Source organism: Ailuropoda melanoleuca, chromosome 1 (genome assembly GCF_002007445.2).
Source record: "Ailuropoda melanoleuca isolate Jingjing chromosome 1, ASM200744v2, whole genome shotgun sequence".
Taxonomy (NCBI): domain Eukaryota; kingdom Metazoa; phylum Chordata; class Mammalia; order Carnivora; family Ursidae; genus Ailuropoda; species Ailuropoda melanoleuca.
The window spans coordinates 65,372,632-65,396,060 of record NC_048218.1 but is presented as its reverse complement, the minus strand read 5'-3'; the positions used below and the strand labels follow the sequence as shown (position 1 = coordinate 65,396,060).

At 39.8% G+C, this 23,429-nt stretch overlaps 1 protein-coding gene across 1 annotated transcript in view; it reads left to right on the top strand.

The window, feature by feature from the left end:
- The window catches only part of HACD2 (3-hydroxyacyl-CoA dehydratase 2), a 113,547-nt gene that overhangs the window by 30,151 nt on the left and 59,967 nt on the right, over positions 1–23,429 (top strand). The gene's annotated exons all lie outside the window — the stretch shown is intronic.

Genomic DNA, 23,429 nt, shown 5'->3' with positions numbered 1-23,429 from the left:
TGTGCATTTGGGCTTATCTTTGAAAGGGAGGATTTGCATTTGACCTTGGGAAGCACCAAAGATCTGAAAACTCTAGAACTGTGCATCCAAACCATTTTGATCCTGTCAACTTAATTCACAAATTAAGTGGGTACTTACTGTATTCAGGGCACTGTGCTTGGCACTGTGGAGTTCAGAGGTAAGGAGACTTAGTTCAGAAGGACACACAGGTGGACATGCAGCAAGCTAGCCCGGGTAGGTCTTACAAGGTCACTCTGATACCTGGCTCCATTAATTTTAAGGAAGACAAAGGATCTTGGTTGTAAACAGCTGCACCTCAGCTAATTTCCCACTAGGAAGAAGGTCTACAGTCAGGTTTCTCATGATTTACGGGATTTTGTATGCCTGTGTCTATATTTATTTTAGGGGCGGCTGGGTAGAATTCATAGCTTTCATTAGGTTCCCACAGGAGTATGTGATCCCCAAAAGGTTAAGAAGCACTGCTTTAGAACCTTTGAGCAAGAGATTTGAAAGGGTCCTGGGGTCTCATCTGTCACATGGTCTGCTTTCTCAGGGCTTATGGGACCTGGGCTCTGTCACTTAGCCAGTAAATGGGTTTTAGCCGATGTATCATTTCACACACATTTCCTTTTTAATCCTTTATCTACAATTTTGAGATGAAAAATTTTGTCCTTAGATGGTTAAATGGATTTTAAGCATAAGCTTGCAGATTAGGGGATACATTTGGCCATAGAGAGTTCTGGAACCACTTCAGGCCTTTTCCACATGATTGAACCCTGTGCTCCATTCTCTGCATTCTCTTAACCTTCAGCTGCCTTTAAATGCATGTTTTCTGAGCATGTATGCTACATTTTAATTAATATTTCATTGTATTTTAATGCCCTGATTCCCTTTATCTTAGAATGTATTTTCATACTTCTTTGTAAAATTTCTGCCCAGAAATAAAGTTTCTGGCCAGTATACGTATTCTGTCATACCAGGAACATTACTGGATGCCTGGCAGGTGAGTGCCAGACACTGGGTTGGACAGGGAGAGTAGAAAGGTGAGCAGGCATAAGCTTGAGTTCAGGAAACCCACAGTCAGATAGGCCCCCTTCTGAGCTCCTCTGGAGGGGTGCGCTCCAGACTGGTGTTCATTTCCCAGTCTGCTCTGATAGTTTGTGGACCAGTGTCCCTGGGGCCTAGCATGATACTTGACACATAGTAGATACTTAAAATTCCTTTTTAATTCCTCCAGGACCTTGCTCTGTCAGTGATTCTGTCTCCTGCATCCTCATTCTTTGTCATCCACATCTTCCTTCTCACAAAATGCTCAGGGTACACCATCCTAAAAATAATTTTTAACCTAGCCTTTGACCCTACATTCCTCCCTTACCAGTACTTAATTCCTCTCTGTCCCTTTTACGAGATTTATGGTGGACTCTTTCCACTTCCTCACTCCCATTAATACCTTAGCCCAGCAGTTGGATCTCCTTGACCTAGTAAAATTGCCTGTTGGTCTAAAATCAGCAACAGTTTCTGCTAAATTCTGAGGACATGTTTGGAACTTACTGGACTTCTCGACTACATGGGGCACCACTGATGACTCCCTCCACCAATTCCTGTTCCTTTAGTTTCCATTATACTGAGCCATTCTGGCTCTTCTTGTCCTTTGTGTTTCTTTTCTTTTCTCGGGGGCTTTTTCTTTGTCTTCTTGACTCTTCATTGTGGGTATTCCGAGGGTCTGGCCTAACTCTGCCCTTCTGACTGAATATGCCCTCTTGGGTGATCTCTTCCCTTCTCATGCTGTGAGATGCTTGTGACATCCACTTTTTAAACTCCAAGCCACCCCTGCGCTCCAGACTGCAGATCATCCTTTACCTGCGGGCTATCTGCTTCTGAATGCACACCTCCTTCTCAGTATGAGTCAGAGTCCCAGGCTTGTTCTGCCTCCCGTGCTCTCTTTGTCAGGGGCACCACCAGCCACCAGCCCTTTAGTCCCCTAACCTAGACCTACAGCTCACTGACAGCTCCTCCTCCTCCCGGACCCCCACCTCTATAGCCAGGTGATCATCAGATTTTATCATTTCTGTTTCCTGCATACGTTTCAGATTGTCCTGGTTTTTTCATCAGTATTCAGGGCCTCACTATGCCTCATCTAGGCTCCCTTATAGGTCTCCCTGAACTTCTAGGCTTATAATATTAACAGTAATGATAAGAACTTCCCTTTATTGACCATTTAGTGCATTCCAGTGCTTTACATTCATTACCTCATTTATCTCCCATTTTACAGGTGACAAGCCTGAAACTTAGAAAGTTTTATTTTCTTTTTAAGATTTTATTTATTTATTTGAGAGAGAGAACATGAGCACAAGCGGTGGGAGGGGCAGAGGGAGAGGGAGCAGCAGACTCTCCAATGAGCTCGATCCCAGGACCCTGAGATCATGACCTGAGTTGAAGTCAGCCGCTTAACCGACTGAGCCACCCAGGGGCCCCTTAGAAGGTTTTGTATCTTGCCAAAGTTCACAGTTAATAAGCCCTAGATAGAACCAGGAGTTGAACCTTTGGCTGTGTGACTCTAAGCCCATGCTTCACATAGCCCTTGAGGGATTTAGTTAAAGGATAATTCTGAGCTTGTTGTTTCCCTGCTTAAAACCCTTCACTGGTTTCAACTTCTTCATGATCTGGACCCTGCCTGCCTCCCCAGCCTTATCTGTGCCCTGCCTCTCATTCCGTGCTTCAGCCACCGAGAACTTTTTTTGAGTCTCCCCCATGTTACCGTACTACTGCCCTACTTCCTGCCTCTAGTCTGTGCCAGGCTCTGCTCTCTGTCTGGAATGAGCACCCCACCCCCTTCGGCTGGCAACTCTTCACCATTTCTCCTCCAGTAAACTTTCCTCCCATGCACTGGCTAGATTAGATGCCATTCCTCACCTTTCTGTAATATCCTGAACCTCACTGTTGTTATACTTTCTGCCGTGTGTTATGGTCTACCACTGTACTTGTGTCCCCCACCAACACCACTGAATTTTTTGAGAAGCGAGAACTATTTCTTATTGATTTCTGTATCCTGGCATCTAACAATACAGAGCGCCTCGTGAGAGCTCAGTGAATATTTGTTCATAATCTTACCAAATTCTGGTGACATTTTCCAAAACTTGTTTCAAAATGTTTTCAGTTCTTCTAAAAACTAAGAATAAATAGGCTGTTTCTAGCATTATTTTAAAGACAGTGCCTTATTTTTTTATTCATACAACTTGTTAATTTTTAGAATGCTGGTTTCTTTTCTTGTGACTTTGTGAAACTTCACTGTAAGAATTTGGTCTTTTAAAACTTATTGTGGAGCCTTGAGTTTACAGACTGTTTAGTTTACATACTGTTGATGAAAACTCTGGACCTCTGTCAGACCTGGGTTATTTATCAGCTGTGTGACTTCCAGGAAGTGACTCAGTTTCTGTGCACCTAGTTCCTTCATCAACTAATGGGGGATGATCCCCATCTCTTAGGGTCGTTGTGCAAATGAAAGGGGACATGCGTGAGAACTACTTAGCATAGTGCCTGAAACATGGTAATGCTGAAAACTGCCCCCAAAATGGGAGCTGTGATTAACTAAAGCAATGTGACGTTACAGAATGTTAAATGTTTCTGTCCCTAATGTAATGTTTAATATTTATACAAGTATAACTTTTCCATATTCTTAGTTTTTTTAATTATAATTTCTGTGTAAATGATTGCTTCAGGACCACTTATTCTTAGTATGGGTTGGAGCTGCTTCTAGTTCATAGTTGTGACAATGCAACTGGGCAAAAATAGCTTCCAGAGACGGTAAATTAAAATTCTGTATGAGGGGCTCATTTCTGTGAGAAATAAGGCTTCTGTCCGTGCAAATAGTTCCCGAGCCCCAATTATTTCAAAGTCGGTGGTTTGTTCTCCATTGATAATGTAGAGACAGGAGTTCTTTTTTGGGGTTGGGGGAGTGATTTTGAACACGTATTGGGGATGTATTTTCTTTAAGTAAGATATAATTGACATCTAACACTGTATTTGTTTCAGGTGTACAATATAAATAACTTTGGAAGTTCTCTTTTGATTGAAAAGTGTAGAACAGGAACTCAGTCATAGCCCAGAGGATATTATGTCTAAAGTTGAGTATTAGCACTTTGATATCATCAACAGACAAGGACAGAAGCCCTTTTACTAAGATACTCCAGATTTGTGATTTCAAATATTTGTCATATGTGCCAGCTTGCACTCCTCTCTCAAACTAATGACACCTTTTCTTTTATTTACTTATTTTTAAAAAGTGAATTTTAAGAAATTTGCAGTTGTCTTAATATTAGAAGGTAGCACATGCCTTCAAACCTGACTTTATTAGGTAACAAATGGTGCTAGGGAGGAAGAGGAGCAGCTACTGGGGAGATGAGCACCAGAAGACCACATCTCCTACCAGAAATCTTTTCCCTTCCACCAATTAGAGTGAATTAAATCTTCATCAAACTATAACACTTCTGCCCCCCACTTTGAGAGGGTCAAGCTTTTAGCAGTCATTTACAGTGTGGTATTATGAGGGGCATCTATCATCACATATTATTAAAACCAGACCCAGAACCCTCCATGTTGTAGTGGAAGAGAACTCTGGAAGGAAAGCATCCTCGCGGGAAGGGATAATTCCTCTGGATTCGCTTACCTGGAATTCCCTTTCCATCCCTGCACCTGCCCAGTCCTCAGGAGTATGGCTTTGAACAAAAACTGCTTTGTTTGGTTCCACTTAGGTGAGTTGACCTTTTTTAGATGAACTTTACCAAATAGCAAAGAAGAGCAGAAAGGGAATGAGTATCAAAATACAAACAGTATAAAAATACCCATATCCCCAAAGTACAAACTCTAGATCCTGACATCTACCTCCCCTTTTGTTACTGGGTGTTGATCCAGTTGCCCAGTTGCGGACTCTCTTCCACCCTGTTTTTAGTGTGCTCAAACCCTGGGAACCCCCCACTCCTCTCTCCAGCCCATTTTTCTGACCCCCTCACAAAAGTGAATAAAAATGTTCCAGATTTAGATTTAGGTGTTGCTTTCTGACTGGGGGCATCTTTAGTGGTGGTAATGGCAAAGGAAAGAAGGAGCCCTTAGAGGTGGGAAAGTGGTATTAACCTTTCCCAGGAGACTACCCTATCTCCCCTGTCTAGAAGCTTCTAAGGCTCCCCCTGGAGAGTTCCTGGGGAACGATGGGAGGGGGGGTGGGTAGAGACCTGGATAGGAGGTTGCCAAAGTCAGCCTTCACGTCTTTGCAGTTCTGCCTTTGTCATTTATTAAGTACAGTCCTGACAACCAGAGCTCTGTGTAAAGACCATATGGCCGTGATCTTTCCCACATCAGTCAAGCCCTTCACACCAGCCTAGCTTAGTCTCCCTCTGCCTTGGCTCTTCATTCCTTCTGTAGCCTCCTGAGCAAATTTTGCCTCCTCCCCTCCAGACAGGAGGCAAAGAGGAAGGACAGATAGTTTTAGCACCTGCATCTTCTGTGCCTGGTACCAAAGCCAAAACACTTGTTCTCTGAATAAACTTCGTGTTTTCCCACCTCCATAATTTTGTATGTGCAGTCTCTTTGCCTGGAACACCCAGCTCTGTTGGTTGTTCCTCGTTCCATGTGAATGTACTGAGATGAAGGGAAGGGAGAAATAGAGCATGCTCATTAGGAGCCCAAAGGGAAGGTGGGAGACTTACCCAGAGCTCGTGTGCACTGCTCAGCACTTGGCCAGCACTCAGTAAGTTGTAGCAGCTCCTCCATTGATGATTAGTGGGCAAAACTTGATCTCTGAGGGTTTCTGTACCCCGTCAGGGTTCGGAAGGGAAAGCCATGAAGAGACCCAAGATTGGGAAATTTTACCCTCTGCCATCCTTGTAGGAACAGCCAGGGGTTTGGTTTGAATAGAAACCTGTTACTGAGATATTTAAAGCATCTTCTCTATGATAATAGTGTAGCATCCACTCCTTTAGGAACCAAGTTAAGGCAAACCAGGCCTTTTGGAAACACTACTAGTTTTGTGACAAGTCAGGTGTCCTCTCTCTAAACCTTAGTTTTCACATCTGAAAAACTAGGGGTTGGACTAGATAACAGATTATCTCTAACATTCCTTGTAACTTGATGTTCTGACATTCAGTGAAACTAATGTATCTTCAGAGATGAATTTCAGTGATATGAGTAGTGATAGAAAAAGAGGATAGGCTCGATCTTTCAGTGTACGTATGTTTTGGTATTAGGAAACTATTTCAGCAGTGTACTGTTTCAAGTACTGTAGTTTCAGGAAATCTTTCCTCTCAATGCGGTGTGAAAGCCACATCTCAAAGCAGAATGCACTTTTTCTATAGTATGCATTTACCCATAGTGATCACTAGATGGCACCCTTGTATTAGTAAGGAGATTTTTCTCTTGGAAGTTACAGAACTTCTCGAGGACTTCTAATAAAATACAGAACTTCTGGAGGACTTAAAAATAGATCGTAATGAGTTAATAGCTAAAACTGAAGAATGATCAAGTTTACCAGGAAAAAGGAGAAATGGATGTTTTTCTGTCGAGTCTGATGACTTGATCACTAATATCGGAGATAACGAAGAACTGGAACTTTCTGCGTTACCCTGAAGGAAATTATCTTATAAATATTTCTTTTTTTAAGGCACCAAAGTGTCTTTAAAATTAAGAATAAGCTCAATTTACTTCATTAAAAGCCAGCCCCCCCAAAAAAAAAATTCTTAGAAGTTCTCTGGTGAGGTGGTTTGTGACAACCTGTAGCCAATACACCTTTCATTTATGTTCTTAACTTCAAAACAAGGTTAGTTCAAGGAAGCTGGAAACACGTTATAGTGACTGAGTTGAGTAAATTCCGTTGAGCCAAAATCGGAAAGTTTGAGCTCTCTTTAGCAAAAGAATTATTTGATTTATGACTCTGTGGCAGGAGTTGAATGGTTAAATAAATAATAAAGGGAGCAAGAATGCTTAGGAATATTTGTATGATATTGGTTTGTCTTTTTTTTATAGTTCTGTACAGCTTTCCTGGGAGAGGATTGTTTTCCTCTCCATTCATAGTGAACATCTTTCCAATAATTTCTTTCTGTCAATAAGAGTTTCTATCTCATTCTTCTTTTTATTAATAATCTGCATTTAAGATTTATCCATGTCTTTGTACAGCTTGATAGCACATTCCTTTTGATTTCTGAGTAGTATTCCATTGTATGGATGTTCAGGTTTGTTTATCTGTTCGTTTATTTTTTTTTTTTTAAGATTTTATTTATTTATTTGCCAGAGAGAGAGGGAACACAAGCAGGGGGAGTGGGAGAGGAAGAAGCAGGCTCCCAGCGGAGGAGCCTGATGTGGGGCTCGATCCCAGAACTCCAGGATCACGCCCTGAGCTGAAGGCAGAGGCTTAACGACTGAGCCACCCAGGCGCCCCACATGTTTATCCGTTCATTTATTGAAGGACATCTTGGTTGCTTCTGATTTGGGATGATTATGAATAAAGATACTGTAACTATTCATGTGTTGGTTTCATATGGACAAAAAATTTTGCATTTTCAAATCAGTAGAGTATATACGTGGTAGCACAGTTGTTGGATCATGTCGTGGGACTGTGTTTAGCTTTGTAGGAGTCTGCCAAATTGTCTTCCAGAGTGGCAGTACCACTTTGCATTCCCGTCAGTAATGAAAGTGCCCATTGCTCTGCATCCTTGCCAGCAATTAGTATTGTGGATTTTAGCTATTCCAATATGTGTGTAGTAGTATCTTTTGTTTTAATACTCATTTCTTGACTGACAGATGATGTTGCATATCTTTTCATATTCCTAACTGACTGAGCTACCCAGGCGTCCCCTATCTTTTCATATTCTTATTTGCAATCTATGTATCTTTGGTGAGGTATCTGTTCAGATCTTTTGCCCATTTTATAATTGGGTCATTTGTTTTCTTGTTGAGTTTTAAGAATTCTTAGTATAGGGACGTCTGCCTTTGGCTCAGGTCGTGATCCCCTGCTCCTGGGATCGAGCCCCCTGCTCAGCGGGGAGTCTGCTTCTCCCTCTCCCTCTGCCTGCTGCTCCACTTGCTTGTGCTCTCTCTCTCTCTCTCTGTGTCAAGAGAATAAATAAAATCTTCCCAAAAAAAGAATTCTTATTATATTTTGGATACATATATAGGTATATCTTTAACAAACATTTTCTTCCAGTCTGTGACTTGTCTTTTCTTTCTCTTAATAGTGTCTTTCACAAAGCACAAGTTTTTAATTTTAATGAAGTCTAGCTTAACTACTTTTTTGCTTTCATAGATCTTGCTTTTGGTGTTGTATCTAAAAAGTCATCACCAAACCCAAGTTCATGTAGGTTTTCTCCTGTTTTCTTTGAGATGTTTTATAGTTTTGCATTTTACAGGTAGGTCTATGATCTGTTTTGTGTTAATTTTTGTAAAAGACATCCAGTCTATGTCGAGGTTTTTTGTTGTTGCTGTTTGTTTGTTTTTGCATATGGGTGTCCAGTTGTTTTAGTACAACTTCCTGGGAAGATTACCCTTGCTCCATTGAATTATCTTTGTGCTCTTGTCAAATGCTAGTTGATTGTGTTTGTGTTGGTCTATTTCTGGGCTCTCTAATGTATTCTGTTGATCTGCGTCTTATTATTTTGCCCATCACGCACTGTCTTGATTATAGTAAGTCTTGAAATTCAGTAGTATAATTCCTCCAACTTTGTTCTTTCTTCAGTATTGTATGGGTCTTTTACCTTTCCATATAAACTTTAGAATCAGTTTGTTAATGTCTACAAAGTAGCTTCCTGAGAATTTGAATGAGATTGTGTTGAATCTGTAGATCAAGTTGGGAAGAACTGATAACAGTATTGTGTCTTTCAGTTCACAAATAGGGAATAGCTCTTCATTTATTTAGCTCTTTGATTTCTTTCATCATTGTTTCGCAGCTTTCTGCATACAAATTGTTTTGTTAGATTTATACCTAAGTATTTCCCTTTTTTTGATATTATAAATAGCCTTTTTAAATTCAAATTCTAGTTGTTCAGTGCTAGTATACAGGAAAGCAGTTGACTTTTATATATTGACCTTGTACCCTGCAACCTTGCTATACTTGATTATTAGTTCCAGGAGTGATTTTATAGATTCTTTGGGACTTTCTGCATAGACAGCCATGTCATTTGTGAATGAAAACAGTTTTGTTTCTTCATTTCTGGTCTGTATACTTTTCAGGTGATTTTTTTTTTCTTAACTGCAGTAGCTAGGACTTCCAGTTTGACACTCATAATGTTCTTTACTCAATAAAATAAAGATATTGCCAGATCAGTTTTTCTCCACAGCCAATTTTGAAGAAATCCACTCTTCCTACTTCATACTTACTATCAAGGTGTAAAATTTAACGTTAATACATAAGGTCCCTTGGGTTTTTGGGGTGTTTTTTTTTTTTTTTAGATCTTCTGTATCCTTATTCTTTGTCTGCGTGATCTGTTTTGCTCTGAGACTGAGAATATTAAAGCCTGTAATTATTAATGTGTTTCTGATTTTCCTTCTTTCTCCTATAGCTTCTGCTTTAGCAAAGGTAGTTGCTGTGTTATTCGGTGCATAGGTATTTGTAGCTGTTAAATCTTTATTGCGAATTGTGACTTTTAGCACTAAAAAATGTCTTATTTGCGGCCTTTCTGAATCACTTTTGTATTAATCATAGAGGTGAGTCTTGTTTTGTGAGCTGGTCTGAAAATCTCTTTCCTTTAATAAGTGACTTAAGCCCATTTATAATTATTGATATGACAGATGTTTGGACTTACTCTGTCACATATGTTCTAATTGCCGCATATACTATGTAATACTTGCTGTGTTTACCTACATGATGTGTTTGCTTTGGTTTTGGTATTTAGAAGGTTTTGTTCTAGTGGTTACCTTTGCATTTATACCGTTTTTTAAAAGATTTATTTATTAGAGAGAGTGCGAGCGGAAAGCGGGACAGAGGGAGAGAGGGAATCTTAAGCAGGCTCCATGCTCAGCACAGCGCCTGATGTGGTGCTCGATCCCACCACCCTGAGATCATGATCTGAGCCGAAATCAAGAGTTGGCTGTTTAACCGACTGAGCCACACAGGTGCCCCTGTATTTATACCTTTTTTAAAGGCCCTTAGTTCTCTGTTTTCTTATTTAAACTTTTGTGACCTAGTTTCTCAGTTTCTAAAGCTATCTTTTTCGCCCCCCCACCTGTGGCCTGTGTGGCAGTCAGTGAGCTTATTCTTTCCATCTTTCCCACTCCCTTCTCCTCCCAGTTTTTTAATTTACATTATTTTTACTTTGTCTAAACATGTAACATCTATATGTTTTTCTTCTGCCTTGTCTTCACCTTTGTCTTGGACTTAAGTCTGCACTTAAATATATTAAATATTCATGTCCTTTTGCTAAAGTTTCCTGTCACCTTTCAGCTGGAGGAAACTCACCTCTAGCAGTGTCAGGGACTGTGAGGGCTGTCTCAGTTATTACCCCACTTGTAAGCCAGGAGGTTCATTTGTGACCAACGGGTGCTAACAGCGTGCAGTGGAGGAACATAGAACTTGGGAATCTACTGGTTTTATAGTGAGTGGAAGCAACTTGTTCTTTGTTTTTGAGTAGATGCTTCCTTACTCCTCAGAGTTAACTCCATGCAGACACAAACACAAGAACAACCTGGGCAGAAAGCGGTCAGTACCTTGCCTTTCTGGCATACCCAACAGGAATGTGCAGCGGTGCTCAGGGCCCGTGTCAGATTGCCTTTCCCAAAAAGTAGCTTCTCAGGAAGGAAGAAGCCTCTCGTGGGCATAGTGTTCCTCTAGTTCATACATGCCTAAGACTTCTTCTGTAGCCTTAATATTTGAAAGACTGATTTAGATGTAAAATCATCAGTTCACAATTTTCTTCCCTTGGATTTTTTAAAAACACTGCTCTGTTATTGCCTTGCTTATATGTTTCTCTTGGGAAGTCTGGTGCCAACCTAATTATTTTGCTCTTTTAAGATATTTGGTCTTGGGGCGCCTGGGTGGCGCAGTCGTTAAGCGTCTGCCTTCGGCTCAGGGCGTGATCCCGGCATTCTGGGATTGAGCCCCACATCAGGCTCCTCTGCTATGAGCCTGCTTCTTCCTCTCCCACTCCCCCTGCTTGTGTTCCCTCTCTCGCTGGCTGTCTCTGTCAAATAAATAAATAAAATCTTTAAAAAAAAAAAAAAAGATATTTGGTCTTTTTCCTTGAAAGCCCTAAGGATTTTCCCCCCACTCTTATTGAAGTATAACTGACAAATAAAAATTGTATATGTTTACAGTATACAGGGAGAGGTTTTAATGTATTTATACATTGTTAAATGATTACTACAATTAAGCTCATTAACATATCATTTCACATAGTTTTTTGGTAATGAGAACATTTAAGATCTACTGAGATCTACTTAGAAATTTTCAGTTATACAATATAGTATTATTAACTATAGGCACCATACTGTACGTTAGTTCTCCAGAACTTATTCATCCTGCATATCTGAAACTTTGTACCTTTTCACCAACATCTCCCTGTTTCCTCATCTCCCCAGCTTTTGGCAACTACCATTCTATTATCTGCTTGTATGAGTTCAACTTTTTTAGATTCCACTTACAAGTGAGATCATGCAGTATTTTTGTTTCTTGCCTGGCTTATTTCACTTAGCATAATGACCTCCACATTCATCCATGTTGTCTCAAATAACAGGATTCCTTCTTCTTTAAGGCTGAATAATATTCCATACATATATTCTGTGTGTGTGTATGTATGGAATGTTATTTTCTTTATCCATTCATCCATCAATAGACACTTAGGTTGATTCGCTGTCTTGGCTCTTGTGAACAATGCTACAGTAAATATGGGAGTGCAGACATCTCTTCAAGATACTAATTTCAGGGGTGCCTGGGTGGCACAGCGGTTAAGCGTCTGCCTTGGGCTCAGGGCGTGATCCCGGCGTTATGGGATCGACCCACATCAGGCTCCTCCGCTATGAGCCTGCTTCTTCCTCTCCCACTCCCCCTGCTTGTGTTCCCTCTCTCGCTCACTGTCTCTGTCTCTGTCGAATAAATAAATAAAATCTTAAAAAAAAAAAAGATACTAATTTCATTTCTTTTGGATATGTATCCAGAATTGGGATTGCTGGATTATATGGCATTTCTATTTTAAATTTTTAAAGAACCTCCTTATTGTTTTCATGAATACTGTACTAATTTACATTTCTGCCAACAGTGTACAAGGGTTCCCCTTCTTTATAGTCTCTCCAACACTTACCTTTGGCTTTTTAAGAATATTTACTTTTGGAGCACCTGGTGGCTCAGTCCGATTAAGTGTCTTAATTTTCCCTTGGGTTATGATCTCAGGGTTGTGAGATTGAGCCCCGTGTTGGGCTCCATGCTGGCTATGGAGCCTGCTTAAGATTCTTTCAGTCCCTTTCCCTTTGCCCTTCCCCTTACCCCTCTCTTAAAAAAAATAATAATAATAATAAATAAACATCCTAAAAAAGGGGGATAATTATTTTGGATACATATTTGAAGGGGTACATGCGCCCTGATATTTATAGCAGTATTGCCAACAATAGCCAAACTATGGAGAGAGCCCAAATGTCCATAGACCATTGAATGGATAAAGAAGATGTGGTGTGTGTACACACACACACACACACACAAGAATATTACTCAGCCATCAAAAAGAAAAATCTTGCCATTTGCAATAATCTGAACAGAGCTAGAATGTATTATGCTAAGTGAAATAAGTCAATCGGAGAAAGAAAAATATACCGTATGATTTCATTCATATGTGGAATTTAAGAAACAAAGCAAATGAACACATGGGAAGAGGGGAAGAAAAAGGAGAGAAGGAAACAAACCATAGGAGACTCTTAAGGATAGAGAACAGAGGGTGGGTAGGAGGGGGGTGGTGAAAGAGGTCACTTGTTGTATTGAGCACTGGGCATTGTATGTAAGTGATGAATCACTGAATTCTGCACCTAAAACCAATATTGCACTGTATGTTAACTAACTAAAATTAAAAAAAAAAGTTGTTTTGGGTTGCCGGGGTGGTGAAGTCAGTTTAGCATCTCACCCTTGATCTCAGGGTCATGAATTCAAGCCCCGTGTCGTGTTGGGCCCCATGCTAGAGCCTACTTAAAAGAAAAAAATATTTTAATACGTGTGAGGTGGTATCTCATTGTGGTTTTGATTTGCATTTCCCTAGTGATTTATGGTGTTGGCCATTTCTTTACATACCTGGTGGCCATTTGTATGTGTTCTTTTGAGAAATGTCTCTTCAGGTCCTTTGCCCATTTTCTAATTGGGTATTTGTTTTCTTGGTATTGAATTGTTTGAGTTCTTATATATTTTGGATATTAATCCCTTATCAGATGTATGGTTTACAGTTATCTTGTCTCATTCCATAGGTTGTCTCTTCATTCTGTTGCTTGTTTCCTCTGCTGTGCAAAAGCTTTTTAGTTCTCTGTAATCCCATTTGTCTGTATTTTGTCACCTGTACCTTTAGGATTATATCCAAAAAATAATTGCCCATATCTATGTCAGGGAGCTTTTTCCTTATGTTTTCTTCTAATAATTTTGTAGTTTCAGAGCTTACATTTAAGTCTTTAATTCATTATGAGTTGATTTTTGTATATAGTGTGAGATAGGGGTCCAGTTTCATTCTTCTGCATGTGGATATCCAGCTTTCTCAACATCATTATTGAATCCTTTCCCCATTGTGTGTTCTTGGCACTCTTGACTATATGTGTATGGCTTTATTTCTGGGCTCACTATTCTGTTATTTTGTTTTTGTTTTTTTTTTAAAGATTTTATTTATTTATTTAACAGAGATAGAGACAGCCAGCGAGAGAGGGAACACAAGCAGGGGGAGTGGGAGAGGAAGAAGCAGGCTCATAGCAGAGGAGCCCGATGCGGGGCTCGATCCCATAACGCCGGGATCACGCCCTGAGCCGAAGGCAGACGCTTAACCGCTGTGCCACCCAGGCGCCCCACTATTCTGTTATTTTGATCTATATGTCTGTTTATATGACCATACCATCCTGGGTTTTTGTTTTCGTTTTTATTTTCATACCATGATGTTTTGTTTATTGTAGCTTTGAAGTATATTTTGAAATCAGATAGCTTTGACTATTTGGGGTCTTTTTAGGTTCCATGAGAATTTTAGGATTTGTTTTTTCTATTTCTGTAAAAAAAAAAAAATGCCATTGGAATTTTGATGGGAATCGCATTGAACCTGTAGATTGTTTTGGGTAGTATGGACATTTTAACAGTATTCTTCCAATCCACAAACACAGGGTATCTTTCCATTTATTTGTGTCTTTAATTTCTTTCATCAGTGTTTTATAATTTTCAGTGTATAGATCCTTCACCCCCTTGGTTAAAATTATTACAAAGTATTTTTTATGCTATTATAAATGGGATTTTTAAAAAATTTCTTTTTCAGATAGTTTGTTGGTAGTATATATAAACACAAAAGATTTTTGTATGTTGAATTTATGTCTTACATCCTTACTGAATTCATTCATTGGTTTTAACAGGTTTTTGGTACAGTCCCTAAAGTTTTCTTTTATATATAAGACCATGTCATTTGCAAACATAGACCATTTTACTTCTTCCTTTCTGACTTGGATGCCTTTTGTTTCTTTTTCTTTCCTAACTGCTCTGGCTAGGACTCCCAGTACTCTACTGAATAGAAGTGGTAAGAGTGGGCATCTTTGTCTTCTTCCTGATAATAGAGGAAAAGCTTTCAGCTTTCCACCATTGAGTGTGATGTGAACTGTGGGCTTGTCATATATTGCCTTTATTATGTTGAGATACATTTCTTCTATACTTAATTTGTTGAGAGTTTTTAATCATGAAAAGGTTTTGAATTTTGTCAAATGCTTTTTCTGCATCTATTGAGATGATCGTATGATTTTTATAAAGCTTCATTTTGTTAATGTGGTATATCATTTATTGATTTACATATGTTGAACCATTCTTTCATCCTAGAGGTAAAACCCACTTGGTCATAGTGTATGATTTTTGCCGTTCAATTTGGTTTGCTAGTATTTTGTTGAGGATTTATACATCTGTGTTCATGAGGGATATTGGCCTCTAATTTTCTTCTATTGCAGTGTCCTTGCTTGGCTTTGGTATCAGGATAATGCTGGCCTCATAAAGTGAGTTTGGAAGTGTTCCCTCCTGTTTAATTTTTTGGACAAATTTGAGAAGTATTGGTATTCTCTAAATGTTTGGTAGAATTTACCAGCCAAGCCATCAAGTCCAGGGCTTTTCTTTATTGGGAAGTTCTTGATTACTGATTCATTCTCTTTGCTTATTATTGGTCTGTTGAGATCTATTTCTTCACAATTCAGTCTCAATGAGTAGTATACTAGGAATTTATCCATTACTTCTAGGTTATCAAATTTGCTGGCACATAAATGTTCATAGTTTCTTATGATCCTTTGTGTTTCTGTTGTATCAACTGTACTGTCTCTTTTCTCATTTATAATGTTATTTGAGGTTTCCTTTTTTTTTCCCTTAGTCTATCTAAAGGTTTGTCAATTTTATCTTTCCAGAAAACCAACTCTTCATTTCATTGATCTTTTGTGTTATCTTTCTAGTCTCTAGTTCATTTATTTCTACTCTGATCTTTATTATTTTCTTCCTACTGCTTACTTCGGGCTTAGTTTGTTCTTTTTCTTGTTCCGAGAGGTATAAAGTTAGGTTGTTGATTTGAGATCTTTTGTAATGTAAGCGTTATTGCTATAAACTTCTCTCTTAGACTGCTTCTGCTGCATCCTATAAGTTTTGGTATGTTGTGTTTCCATTGTCATTTGTCTGAAGATATTTTTTGATTTCCATTTTGGTTTCTAATTTTCCAGTTTTACTCTAGTAAAAGTTACTAGCTTCTAGTTTCATAACATTGTGGTCAGAAAAGATGCTTAATATGATTTTAGTTTTCTTAAAATTTTAAGACTTGTTTTGTGACCTAACTTATGATCTAATCTGGAGAATGTTCTGTGTGCACTTTGCAAAGAATGTGTATTCTGCTGTTGTTGGATAGAGTGTTCTGTATATGTATATGAGGTCCATTTTGTTTGTAGTGTTATTAATGTCCTCTCTTCCCTTATTGAAACAGTTTTTTACTTAAAGTCCATTTGTTTGATACATATTAGCCGTCTCTGCTCCCTTGGTTTCCATTTGCATGGAATATCTACCTTTACTTTCAGCCTGTGTGTCCTTAAAGCTAAGCGAGTCTCTTGTAGGCAGCAAATAGTTGAATCTTTTTTTTTCTGTCCATTCAGTCACACTGTCTTTTCATTGTAGATTTTAATCCATTTATGTTTATAAATTATAATGATTATTTTGAGTTGTCAGGCAGTTCATAGTTCTCCATTTCTTTAAGGTCAATTTTTGGTACTTTATTTTGTAATTTTGGTGGTGTCATGTTTTTCTGATTATCTGTGACCCTTGTGGCTTTGTATTGATGTCTGTGCATTTGAAGAAGTAGTCATTTTTTCCAGTGTTTATAGACTGGCTTTGACAGGGAAAGCCCTGTACCAGTCCACCTGGCCAGAGATTTTGGGCAGGCTGTCTAATGGGGATCTACACAGGAGCTTGCTGCTGGAGTCAGGCAGGCTGGCCAGGTGCCTGTGTTAGTGGGTGGGTGGGCCTGCTGCCTGGGCACACTAGGATGGGTCTGAATCTAGGTCTACAGGGTGGGCTTGGTGCCTGGGACTGCAGTGTCAGGCCCAGATCCTGGGTCCACAGGGGCCAGCCTGGAAAATGGGGCTACAGTGGCCTGTCTGGCACTGGGTTGGGCCTGAAGCCTGGGTGCACGGTCATGGGCCCGGTCCAATGCTGTGGGGCCACAGGTGCAGGTCTGGTGCTGTGATAAAGTTGGGTGTTTACACTTCACTCTCCTTACCCCACAACAAAGGGCATTTCTCTCCACACTGTATTGTCCAGGCTTGAGATTGGGGTGACGTAGGTAATGTGAAACTGCCCTTCCTATTCTCTTCGTTGAATGTTTTCTTATTTCTCTACTTCAGCCAGGTACTGTAATCTTTCACCTGGAATCCTTAGCTCTTGTGAAGGTACTTTTGTTCACAGATTGTTGTTCAAATATTTTTCTGAGGGGATAAGTGCTGAATAATCCTATTCTTCCCCTTGCTGACATCACTGAGGGTTTTTTCATTTTATTTAAAGTCTAATACATTTACTAAGATATGCCTTAGAGTTGACCATTATAGGGCAATTTCCCTAGGTAATTAGTATGCCCTTTTGATATGTAGATTCAGACTGCCTTTTATTTCTGGAAAGCTTTATTGGATTGTAGTTTTAAATTTTAGTTCTATTCCATTTTTCTGTTTTTCTTTCTCAAGGACTCCAAATGTATGCATAAGCATACCTCAGAGGTATTGTGGGTTTGGTTCCAGACCACTGCAATAAAGCGAGTATCACAATTTAAGAGTTAAATGAATTTTTTGGTTTCCCAGTGCATATAAAATTTATGTTTACACTGTACTGTAGTCGATTAAGTGTGCAATAGCATTATATCTAAAACAACAATGCACATACCTTAATTTAAAAATACTTCATTGCTATAAATGGTGCCTAGGTGGCTTAGTCAGTTAAGCATCTACCTTCAGCTCAGGTCATGATCCCAGGGTCCAGAAATCAAGCCCCATGGCAGGCTCCCTGCTCAGCCTGGAGGCTGCTTCTCCCTCTCCCTCTGGAGCTCCCCCCCCACCACTCATGTTCTCACACACTCTGCACGCGTGCTCTCTCGCTCGCTCTCAAATAAATTTTAAAAATAAAAAATAAAAATACTTTTGCTAAAAAATGGTAGCCATCATTTGAGTGTTCAGCTAGTCATAATCTTTTTCCTGGTGGAGGGTCTTGCCTCAGTGTTGATGGCTGCTGACTGATCAGGGTGGTGGCTGCTAAAGGTTGGGTGGCTGTGGTAGTTTCTTAGAATAAAACAGCAGTGAAGTTTGCCACACTGATTGACTCTTCCCTTCACAAACAGCTCCTCTGTGACATGTGTTGCCGTTTGATAGCATTTTATCCTCAGAACTTCTTTCAGAATTGGAGTCTTCTCTCAAACCCTGCCGCAGCTTTGTCAACTAAGTTTATGTCATACTCTAAGCCCTTTGTTGTCATTTCCACAGTCTTCACAGCATCTGCACCAGTAGTTTCCACCTCAAGAAACCACTTTCTATGCTCATCCATAAGAAGCAACTCTTCATTCAAGTTTTATCATGAGATTGCAGCAATTCGGTCACATTTTCAGGCCCAACTTCTAATTCTAGTTCTCTTGCTGTTTCCCCCACATCTGTATTTACTTCTTCCACTGAAAACTTGGACCCTCAAAGTCTTCCATGAGGGTTGGAATCAACTTCTTCCAAACTCCTGTGAATGTTGATATTTTGACCTCTTCCCATGAATCGTGAATGTTCTTATGACATCTAGAATGGTGAATCCTTCCAGTAGGTTTTTAAATTACTTTGCTCAAATCTATCAGACACAGATCTACCTATGGCATCAGTAGCCTTACAAAATGTATTTCTTAAATAATAAAACTTGAAAGTCAAAATTACTCCCTGATCCATGGGCAGCAGAATGGATATTGTGTTAGCAGGCATGAAAACATTAATCTTGTTGCACATCCCCTTCAGAGTTCTTGGATGACCAGGTACATTGTCATTGAGCAGTTACATTTTGAAAAGAATCTTTTTTTCTGAGAAGTAGGTCTCAGAAGAAGTGGTCTTGACATACTTAGTAAACCATGTTGTAAACAAATGTGCTGTCACCCAAGCTTTGTTGTTCCATTTACAGAACACAGGCAGAACAGATTTAGCACAAGTGCTAAGGGCCGTAGGATCTTGGAATGGTAAATGAGCACTGACTTCAACTTCAGGCTATCAGCTGCAGTAGCCCCTAACAAGAGACTTAGCCTGTCTTTTGAGGCTTTAAAGCCAGGCATTGACCTCTCTTCTAGCTGTGAAAGTCCTAAAGGCCATCTTCTTCCAACAGAAGGCTGTGTTATCTACATTAAAGACCTGTTGTTTAGTGTGGCCACCATCATGAATTATGTGAGCTAGATCTTCTGGAGAACTTGGTGCAGCTTCTCCCTCAGCACCTGCTACTTCCCCTTGCCTTTTCATATTACAGAGACGGCTTCCCTTAAACCTCATGAACCCCTCTGCTGGCTTCCAACTTTTCTTCTGCAGCTTCCTCACCTCTCTCAGCCTTCCTAGAATTGAAGAGAGTTAGGGCCCTGCTCTGGATTAGGCTTTGGCTTAAGGGAGTGTTGTGTCTGGTTTGACCTTCTATCCAGACCACTCAGACTTTCTCCGTATCAGCAATAAGGCTGGTTTGCTCTTTTACTATTCATGTGTTCACTGGAGTAGCATTTTTAATTTCCTTCAAGAACTCTTCCTTTGCATTCACAACTTGGCTAACTCTTTGGCACGAGGGGTCTAGCTTTTGGCTTGTCTTAGCTTTTGACATACCTTCCTCATGAAGCTTAATCATACGTAGCTTTTGATTTAAAGTGAGAGACATACAACTCTTCCTTCCTCTTAAACATTTAGAGGTCATTGTAGGATTATTAGTTGGCCTAATTTCAATACTGTTGTATCTCGGGGAATAGGGAGGCCCAAAGACAGGGAGAGAGAGATGGGGAAACATCCCATCAATGGAGTAGTTGGAACACATACAACAGTTATCAATTAAACTTGCCATGTTATGTGGACAACAGTTCATGTTGCCCTGAAACAATTACAATAATAACATCAAAGATGACTGATCACAGATCACCATAAAAGTATAATAATAATGAAAAAGTTTGAAATATTGCAAGAATTACCAGAATATGACAGAGACACAAAATGATGACATGCTATTGGAAAAATGGCACCAATAGACTTGCTCAAAGTAGGGTTTGCCATAGACCTTCAATTTGTGGAAAAACATAACATCTGTGAAGTGCAGTAAAGTGTGAAACACAATAAAATGAGGTATGTCTCTATGTTGGATCTTCTTTGCCTCTCTTCCAACCACTTTTTCCTCGATTCCTTTTATTTATCTCCTTTTCATTCTCTTGGTGGCTTTGCTTCTTTTCTTCAGTGCCCTTTATTAAATTTTCATTTGACTCTATTCTCCTTTGATCACCTTGAAATTAGTCTTCATTTCAGGTATGATTTTGTCTTTTTCATTCTATCCTGAGTCAATCAATTTTTGTTTTGCTTCTGCCTGCTTTTGTTGCATTTCTGTTCTCTTAGTTTCTGAACTTCTTATTAAAAATAATCTTTCATATCCCCAAATGCTTATTTAAGCATATTTAATTCAGTTTGGAGTGTTGTGTTTAAGTTTCCTTGTGACTGATTTTGTGTAGTGCATTTTCATTAGCTGAAATGTTTTGATCTTCCTTTTTTGTTTTCTTCTGATAATAGCTTTGCATAGTTGTAAATTGCTTTCATCTATTCACTTTGTGGAAAGGGTTGAAAGTTTGAGTTCGTTTTTAAGATTCCTTTTTTTTTTTAAGATTTTTATTTATTTATTTGACAGAGATAGAGACAGCCAGCGAGAGAGGGAACACAAGCAGGGGGAGTAGGAGAGGAAGAAGCAGGCTCATGGCGGAGGAGCCTGATGTGGGACTCGATCACATAACGCCGGGATCACGCTCTGAGCCGAAGGCAGACGCTTAACCGCTGTGCCACCCAGGCGCCCCCGTATTTAAGATTCCTAATTTGAGAAAACTTTTATCTGTAAATGTAGTGACGTGTAGCCCCTTCAGCTGAACACCTTTATTTGAGGAGGTTATTGGGGGGAGAAATTGTATGCCCATCAATTGTTTTAGCTCTGATTTGTTGTGGGAATCTAAATTTCCCCATCTCTTTTCTCCTTCACCATCCAGTCACTAGAAGGCACCTGTCCCTTCCCTTTTTACCCATTTCTTCCCAGAAACAGTGCTTTCTTGGGATTGCCACTCAAATCCCATGGATATAAGTCCCTCCCCTCTAGCTGGTGCTCTCATTGACAAGGTGTTTTTTCAGTGATTTTGTACTTAGAGTGGACTACCTCTTTCTGTGGTGATTTTAGTTCAAATTTAGGCCCTCTGTTGTTCTTTTCTCATTTCCATGTCCTTTGTCCAAACTCCTCACTTACCATAAAAGTTTGCAGTGGCAGTTCAAAAGATAGCTCTGCAGGAATTTGGTGGTTTTTTCCTACTTCCAGATGATATGTGCCTGTAGTTGTCTACGTCTTTTAGTTATACTGAGGATGTCCGTTTTGTATTGATTTGTTACTGTTGATCTGTATAGCTATTTGGAGGGTGCATAGTATTGTTATATAGATGTCTTGTCATTTTTATTTAGTTCTCTGTTTGTTGAATATGTAGGTTTTTTGTTGAATATGTAGTTTTAAAATGTGCAAATTATAACTATACCTATAACTAAATCTTTGCACAGCTGTGGTTAGTCTATACGGATAAATTCCTAGAAATAGGTTCAGAGTAATATCACGTTTTAATACTTTTACTAACGCATACTTCCCAGTTGCCCTTCAGAAAACCTCCCAGCATTTATTGAGTTTCTGCAGGGCGGCAGGCACCTCACTGACTAAACGTGGAGAATACAAATACCCAGTCCTGCTCTCAAGCCAAGGACACGGACATGAAGCACAATGCGACCAAAGTTTTGCCCAAAGAGTAAAGTCAAAGCAGGATATGAGCACAGGAGAGGTGACAGTATGTTTCGGAACCCTTTTCTATTATAAACAAACTCACCTGTGTCTTCACAGAATTCTTCCTCACCTTTTTGACCTTGATGGAACCCTGGCTCTCTGAGGACACGCTTCTCCTGCTGCCCCTTACAGTGGGGTGATTTACTCATCCACCCACCCAGTCTCTCTCCCTGCTCTTGCTGGCCTTAGGCCACCTGCCCCTGTCCTTAGGCTCGTACATGGGCTCTTCTTTCTCCCTGGGCCCCTCAAATGTCAATGTTCCCATGGCTTTGGCCCTGAGCCACCTTCTTCTTCCCTTACACAATCTCTTTGTGTGACCTCATCATACCTTCCCTGCAGCTTCAGTGGCCCCCACATACTCACTTCTGGGCCATATCTATCTCCTGACTTTCTGTCCCAGCTGTCTATTTGGAATCTCCACTTGGTTACTCTGCAGAAACCTCAAACTCAACATGTATAAAGCTTAACTCATCACTGTATGCCAGGCCTGCTTTCTTCTATTCTCTGCTGGACCTGTTTGTAGCATTACCAGTTCCTACCGGTTACCGAATCAGAACCCTGGAGGTAAGCCTTGACTTTTTGCATACTCTCTCTCTCTGTTTTCCTTCAGGGGACATTGTTTCTCTGCCTCTGTACTTATCCTCCCTCTTTTTGCTCTCATGTCCTACCCTGAAACTCTTTTACCCTTTTTTGTCTTCCTTCGTGCTTTTTCCCTCTTCCCTTTATTTCTCCTACCACTTCATTGTTGCTCATTTTCTCCATTTCTCTTTTTCCACTTGCTTACCCATTTGTTCCTTCTGTATTACCTGTTGTCAGACTCTAATCAGCCCTCACTGCCAGGTATGAGTCTTGGTCATGCCTCCACTCTTCTTCATTTGGAGAATGAGTTTGGTTGGGAAGGCTTGAGGCCAGAATACCATTTCTAAAGCCTGGGGCAGAGGAGAATGGGGTGGACAAAGTATCAAATACTTCTAAACCAGAAGCCAACTTGCTGCTCTCTCCCTTTCCCTTCTACCCCAAGAGATAGCTAGTATTTGTCTTCTGAGCATACATGAGTTCCCAAATGACAGCTCTGGAGTGCCTTGAAAGCCACAAACAGTTAAAACTTGGGTGCAAGAAGCACCCGCAGAAAGCTTTCAGCCTGATAAAAGAGACCCAAATGATCAGGAATGAGGGCTTTAAAGAAGTATCAATCAGTGAACATCAGCTAATCTTGGTGTGTTTAATGGTGGCTCTTTTTCACAACCTTCTTGAGACTTGGTTCATCATTAGCTTTTATCACAGTCATAGCTTTGAGGAGCATGACTAATAATTCCAGGAGGCAGTTGAGTTGAATAAAGAGTGTTTTGAACTTCTGAGTTGTTCCGTTAGTGACAGCTGCTCAGAAAAGAATCGGGTCTATAAATAATGACAGATTAGCACCTTGAATAGACTATCAGGAATCAAATAGACAGCTTACTCTTATAGATAGATTTTTGGAGCTGGAATATATTTGTTTCCTTATTGACTTATAAGAAAATACAAAAAGCAAAAGATAATGTGACAATCTAAGGCGGGAATACCCTTTCTATATATATATATATACATATATGTATATATATTTAACATATATTGGTTTATTTTTGGTAAAGTAAGTTGAGTAGAATCTCAGAAAATAATTAGTTCAGTTCATTATGCCTTT